At 40.1% G+C, this 6,783-nt stretch overlaps 1 long non-coding RNA gene across 3 annotated transcripts; it reads left to right on the top strand.

Annotated features, from left to right (window-relative positions):
- Window positions 1-336: 336 nt before the first annotated feature.
- LOC111545092 lies at window positions 337-4,491 on the top strand. 3 transcript variants are annotated; one of them, XR_002732336.1, is made up of 5 exons: window positions 337-382; window positions 548-618; window positions 999-1,106; window positions 2,357-2,530; window positions 4,117-4,491. It is a non-coding gene; the product is annotated as an uncharacterized LOC111545092 (long non-coding RNA). The 3 variants fall into 3 exon arrangements; XR_002732338.1 differs by having other exon boundaries at window positions 2,266-2,530; XR_002732337.1 differs by lacking the exon at window positions 548-618.
- The last annotated feature ends 2,292 nt before the right edge of the window (window positions 4,492-6,783 follow it).

Here is a 6,783-nt window from a genome sequence, read left to right as displayed (position 1 = left end):
AGTGTGTAGCACATATCAATAGTGAAAGGAATATTATTTTTTAAAAAGCAGCACTTACATTTGTGGAAGTGAGCCCCAGCTTCTTCAGTTCAGACACATGGTTTTAGTGAATAGAAGTCACTCTACCAAAACCGGGTATTCTTCAAACACGCCTTGCTCCATATGCAGGCAGGCAACTGCACCTCTGCTTCCTGAGCCACCTGGGACTTGAAGTTCTACCGGTGTGGCTTCAAGGCTGCCCAACCAGAAACCCCAAAAGGCAAGAGAACTACGATACCCACAATTCAGGCTCCTCACCCGAAACCCGAAGAGGGCGTATGGCTAGAGTTTCACCCTAAGAAGAAAGGGGAAGCAGGTGGAAAAGCAATTTAAAAAAAATCAGGTGAGTATATCTAAGAACAAGCTGTAAATATAATCTTATTTCTATGAAAGGAAATAAAAGTGGTTTAATGTTTGCCAGGGAGTAAGGAGGCACCCTCAGTCTTGGCAATAACTAAAAAATATTTATGCAAACAAATCCTCATGCAGCTGGAACTTGCCCCACCAGATTATCTTTCGGTGATTCAGAGCTGAGGGTGCCTCACTGCCCTGTGGAACAGGTGAATAAAGTCTTCCCTGGTGAGTGACAGTGTCTAACTAGTTCCCCCTACATCAGCACGGTGACTGTCACTCAAAAGGTGCTATAGAAATAATGGAGACCTTTTGGCATTTCACCTTCTAAAATGCTCTGGATTTTTAAGATAACACTTTAAAATGTAAGAATAAAGTTTTCTTGATATTTTCTTCCATTTTACTTTCCATTTCTATGTTTTGTGTTTTACTTCTGTATATTTCAGTATTATTTTGTTCAAAATTCAAGAAAGAGAAAATTAGGGGGAAGGGGATAAAAAGGTAAAACTTAGTAAAATGCAATGTGCAATAATTGTTTCACTTTTTTTCCCCAAAATCAGCAACAGAGAATGTTAAAAACAAATGTGTTTCTCCATTTGCTCATACAGCATCTCTCTCTAGCCTATTATTTCCTGTTAGACACAGCCCAGAAAACGAATAGAGACAAGTCCTGGCTGGGTCTGGGTTCAGAAACATAATAGAAGGATTCATCTAAAGTAAGTAGATAGCAGAATGACATCTGCCATGTCATTCTGAGTGTCAAAGAAAAAGTTTCCTTTCCCTTTTCTGCACTTTCTCTCCTACTGTTCTAACTGCCCCTTCCTCCCTGATGCATCCCAGGCTGTCATGCTGCCAAATCACCTAATCCACCCAGATTCCCTTTGAAGTTTCCCCTTGACTCATCCCGTGATCCACACTGAGCTGTTCTGTTTCTCCTTGTCACGGGTTCCTCAACTCTCTACTAGAATCTAGCTTTTCTTTATGTCATTATATTTTTTTCCAAAACAAATGGTTCTTAATTTACCCAGACCCTACAGATGGCATTCTGCATGGCATTTCTCCTCCCTGAAATTATCTTTCCTCATCTTTAAATGTTCAGAGATTTCATTTTTTCCAAAGCTCAATGAAAAACACTCTTCACCAAGATGTCCTCCTCAGTTTGTCTTAATCTGAGTTATTCTCTTCCTCCTAATCAATTTCATAATATTGTATCTGCTCCTCTCATAACACATTATGTATCTCGTTTCATTGGTTTACGTGGGTGTGTGTGTACATATGCAGCCTTACATTCCTATTTGAAGGCAAGACTTTATTGTATCCCCACCTCATTAACTCATTAATGTACATGTAGATGTTTGTGATAAACAATCAATGCCTAAAATAACTGAGATATTAACTCTAAGGTGTGTGTGTGTGTTAATGCCTAATGCCATTTTTATCACTCCCAGAAAACATGTACATTTAAAAAACTCTCTAAATGCCATGCATGACGAGTACTGTTATCAGAATCCCCCTGCAGTCTAGTCTGGTGTGGCTCCCATAGCCTTTATTTGCAGAAAGGCAAAGTTTTAAATCTAGCAATTGAAACCTTGACAGTACCCAAAATGAAAGCCCTAGTGGGTCAGCACTCACTGTTTACCAGCTCCAATCCCTGCTGTGCACTTGCCTTTCTAACAGCTTCCCAAGGACTGGGCTCCCTAGAGTCCTCAGTCCCGTGGTCTTGGAGACCTGGCCCTACCTCTATCTATGATTTCCGATTATCAGCTCCAGCATTTATGGATCCCTTCCCCTGTTACCTAATCTACTGTCTCTAAAGAACAAACTCTGCACTTTGGACTATTTAAATCGTTCTTAACCATTGATCTCTTCCCCCAGGGAAGGGAATTCTTTCAACAGTTGCTAGTTCCCCACACCTCTGCTTCTATGGGATTCTTCTGGTCCCCACATGCTCTGCTGTGTCTTCTAGCTGTCAGCCACTGTGGAGGAAGTGAACCTTCTAGATCCTGCTGACTCATACAATGAGTTTTGTGTCGATCATCAGACAAAAGGGCTGGCTGGTGAAGGTGGCTGTTGTCTGGAAAGTACTCCCAGCTCTCCTCTAATTATGTCATAAGGACTGGAGGCCCCTTAGCCTGCTTGTGTAAGTATCACCAGCTATGTAAAGTTGGGGCCTTAGCTCATCCTCAGCACATGGCTCAGGATCACTTCCTTAAGAAAGTCTCTTCTGACCTCCTTAACCCTACCATGTTTCTTGTACTGACTTATGCAATGGTTACAACCAACATAGAAGCTGAAATCCCAATGACTTACTGTCCCAGCTGCCCTTGTAGATAAGGGAGAGGCAAAGCACTTAGAATGGCAATCAGACATGGCTATCTGGGACCAGGGATTAGGAACTGATGATACAAAGAAGCAGGGACAGAAGAGAACCCACTGTTGTGGTGAGCAGAGGCAGCTGTGCAAACAACATGCTGTTCCGGATGTGACTGTGGTGGCCGTGGGGTTCAGAGTCCAGTGCTCATGGCATTGGTCATGCAAATTGTGGTTCCTGGGTCTTAGCAGAAACAAGGAACCTATTCAGTGGCATTGCTTTGGCTGCTGCTCTGGCTTCATAAGCCATGTGCCTGATTCTTCAGCCCCTCCCAGCAATTCTGGGACTGAAGTTTGGTGTGTTGCTCTTCAGTCTAGATCTGCCACAGTCATTTGCTGTTGCTTGAAGCTAAAAACTCTGAGTGATACCTACCTCTCACACAACTCTAACCACATTGTCACTACCTACCCTAGTATATTTAGACTCCATCAGATCAAGTACTGGATTTTACTTATCTCTAAATATCCTAAATCTCCACAGTGCCTGGCTATAGTACATGTATATATATTTGACCTACATTAAATTGGTCAATGAAATGAGGAAGTCTTGCTTAAAGTTCCTTCTAACTTAAAATTTGCCTGACCACATGGAAGCTGTCAGATTGCTCATTAATGCAGAGGTAATTCTTTTCTCTTAACTACGGTTAGAATTTAGACTCTACCCCTTCTCTGTATCTCAGAGGGAGCAGAACTAGTGATTTCCTACGCTGGAGAGGGAACTCAAACACACAAGCTATTGCTTGTTGTTATTTAATAATCAAAAGGATTTTTGTTTCCTTTTTTCTTTTCTTTTTTGTAGCCTTCGGTGACCTGTGTCGTATGTTAAAGTCACCATGTTTGCCCCCTGTAGTACAAATATACCAGAAAGAGTGATAGGAAACAGCATATTCCCCCCTTGTTCAGATTTTTCTCAGTATGACATTATCTTGGAAAAAGAAAGGCCACATTTGCAAACTTGGAAGAAAGTTCCCCCTGGAGTTTTTTCTCTGTCCTGTTTCAGTATGTATTGACACTCAGAACCTGGGCTGCTATGACATCCGTTTTCTGGGTCACTTTGTCCCTGAGTCATTATCATCCTGTAACTTTCTGAAAACATTTGACTCTGCCATTTACCAGTTAATTTCAGTGAATAGCTTAAATCTTAGTAAAATGTTAGGGCCAGAGTAAATTTAGGTCAGATTGATTTTATTTCCCCAGATTAAGAAAGTGAGCCAAGTTGTTGTAACAATTTCGTAGTTTCCTTCATAACATTTTTGGGAGCTTTACTTAACCGTAAGATGAGTCATCCATAAAGTGACCCCCACAAAGCTGTGGCTTAGATGTTCATCACTCTTTTCTGTCATTTGTTGCTTTCAGGATAACACGCAAGGAAATATGGGCCAACTCTTCACATGAGCACAAGATATTTCCATGCCAGCCTTTTGCAAGTAACAGCAGAGAGAGCTCTGTGCAGTTTTCGCTGGAATGCCTATGAATTACTTGAGTCATAACTGTAATCTAAAGAGTTATCCATTTGTTGACTCTTTTGTATTTGTATTGGTAGAACTGCCACTATCAAAACCAAGATCACTCTTTGGGAAGATCTTTAGCTGTCTTTACATCAACTTCTCTGGAGTTTATGTGATTTTCCAGAAAATTTCCAAGGCATAGTTTTGTCCATAAGTCCCATGAATATGTAATATTTTGTGTCTCTCTATTAAAATAGCACTTTTTGTGCATTCAATTAACAAATATATGTGTATGTGTCTGTGTGTGGACAAACATATCAATTACTTCATCCACTTTAGTGGGAAAAATAATTTTCTCTGAGTTTCTGGAATACCAGATAGTGAGTAAGTTCTTTATTGGAATATCAATGTTTCATTATATTCTATAAAGCTCACAATCTAGAAACCCAAGGCAAGGGGGTGGCGGATATTCCTAATTCATTTTCTAATATGTTTAGATAATAGGCTTCATTATCTATCTATCTATATAAATATCTTGCACATTTTTAAATTTTGCACAAGAAATTGCAAAACTTTTAAAAAATATTAACATCTATTCACATACTGTTACGGTCTGTGGACACCATCAGTGGGATTTTACGAGTAAGTATATTTTTCTGACAATTGGAAACTCTGTAAGAAAGAAGCAGTACATTTTATATCCTGGTAATATTGTCTCTTATTTTTCATGTACCTAATAAGTGTTATGCCACAGTGAGGTTTATTCTCTAACTTGAGATTAAAAGGTTGAACACAGAGACACAGAGAGGTTCACTGACAAGGGGCCAAATCCCAGTGTTCTCTGACATAGAAGAGGAATGCTTTAAATTACTCATTCAATACCCCATAAGAATTTCCACCTCGGATGTTGGAGTCTACATGAGGCTGGCTTCTTGTATTTTACACATTCTTTTGGTGCTAACATGTTCATTCTAACTGTATTACCTTTCAATTGCCGCTGCAACAAGTTACCACACATTTGGTAGTTTAAACCACACACATTTAATGTCTTACAGTTTTGCAGTCAGGAGGCTGCTACAAGTCTCACTGGGCTAAATTCTAGGTGTCAGCAGGATCATGTTTCTTTCTTTCTGGAGGCTCTAAGGGAAAATCCATCCCCTTGCCTTTTCCAGCTTCTAGAGGCCACCCACATTTCTGGGGGCAGATTTCTTATTCCCTCTTCAAAGCCAGCAACTTCAGGCTGAGTGCTCTCTTGTCGCTTCTCTGATCCTTCCATCATCACATCTCTCTCACTGACTATAGCCAGGAAAGCTTCTCTGCTTTGAAGGACTCATTATCGCATTGAGGCCACCTGGATAATCTGGATCAGCCCCTTCCCACTCACCATTTCAAGGTACAGACCCTTCATCACAACAGCAAAGTTCCTTTTGCCGTGTAACATATTTACACATACCAGGGATTGGGGCAAGGACATTTTGGAGGGGCCATTGTTCGTCTACCATATAGGGTTACTTCCTCAGGAAATTCTCCATGTAGCATTCTAGGCTGGAGTTGAGTGCTGTATAAGCTACTCATTGGGGAAAAGAGACGGTCTCTTAATTTGCTACAGGACCTGTGTTAGAAGAAGATGTATGATTGAAGAAGCATAAAGAAAGGCATGGTGTCCCCAGTACATCACCTGCCTCTGGGCTGTCACTTATTATTTTATTATGATAGACACATGATTCAGTTTCAAACACGGTTTGCTCTCAAAAACAATTAGATTAGTTAAACAAGATGATATTAAAACGGAAATACAACTTAAAGGGACTGCCATGGCAAGGATTCATCAATTGACATGTTGGCAAGTGTAAGTTTATGAACAGGGCTAAGTGGGGAAGGATAAGGGGAGAACTGAATGGAGGAATATTTATTCGCAGAAATAAATGCAGGAATCTGCTTGCATCAGAAAGAATTGCCTCTCACACACGTGGTTCCTTTCTCCTGAAAGAGCCGAGCCATGGATACAATTTTCCTTGCCCGGTGCTATGTGACTCCATTGCCCTCACTCACCACAGATGACTGACCACAGATCACTGGGTGGAAAATTGATGTTCAAACCAAAACTGGCCATCTGCAACTAGATCAGGATTTTTTAAATTGCATTGAAAGTAATGGCAAAAACCGCAATCGCTTTTGCACCAACCTAATATATTTGGCTAGTTTGTGGATCATTAGTCAATTTAACAACATTTTTAAGTGAAATAGAATAAATTGAAACAGAATGGAACTGAGCAGATGAAATGAATAGAGTACAATAGAATAAATGAGAATACATTGAACTAAAAAGGGTAAGTATTGTTTCAGGAACTGTTCAGTCTAATGTGTATGTGAGTATATGTGTGAGTGTGTGTGTGTGTCTATGTGTGGTGTGTGTGTGTCTTTGAGTGCTAAGTTCAATATAAAGTGGTTTCCTTTCTGTAGGCAAATTTGAAAACTATACAGTTAGATAATGGGCTTATAAAATAATCTAGCATGAAAGCCCTGTCTTATTAGGATATTTTTGTATGGGATAGTAACCAACTAACTAACCAAT

Source organism: Piliocolobus tephrosceles, chromosome 8 (genome assembly GCF_002776525.5).
Source record: "Piliocolobus tephrosceles isolate RC106 chromosome 8, ASM277652v3, whole genome shotgun sequence".
Lineage (NCBI taxonomy): Eukaryota > Metazoa > Chordata > Mammalia > Primates > Cercopithecidae > Piliocolobus > Piliocolobus tephrosceles.
The sequence above is the reverse complement of the archived record's forward strand: the minus strand, read 5'-3'. Positions and strand labels throughout refer to the sequence as shown.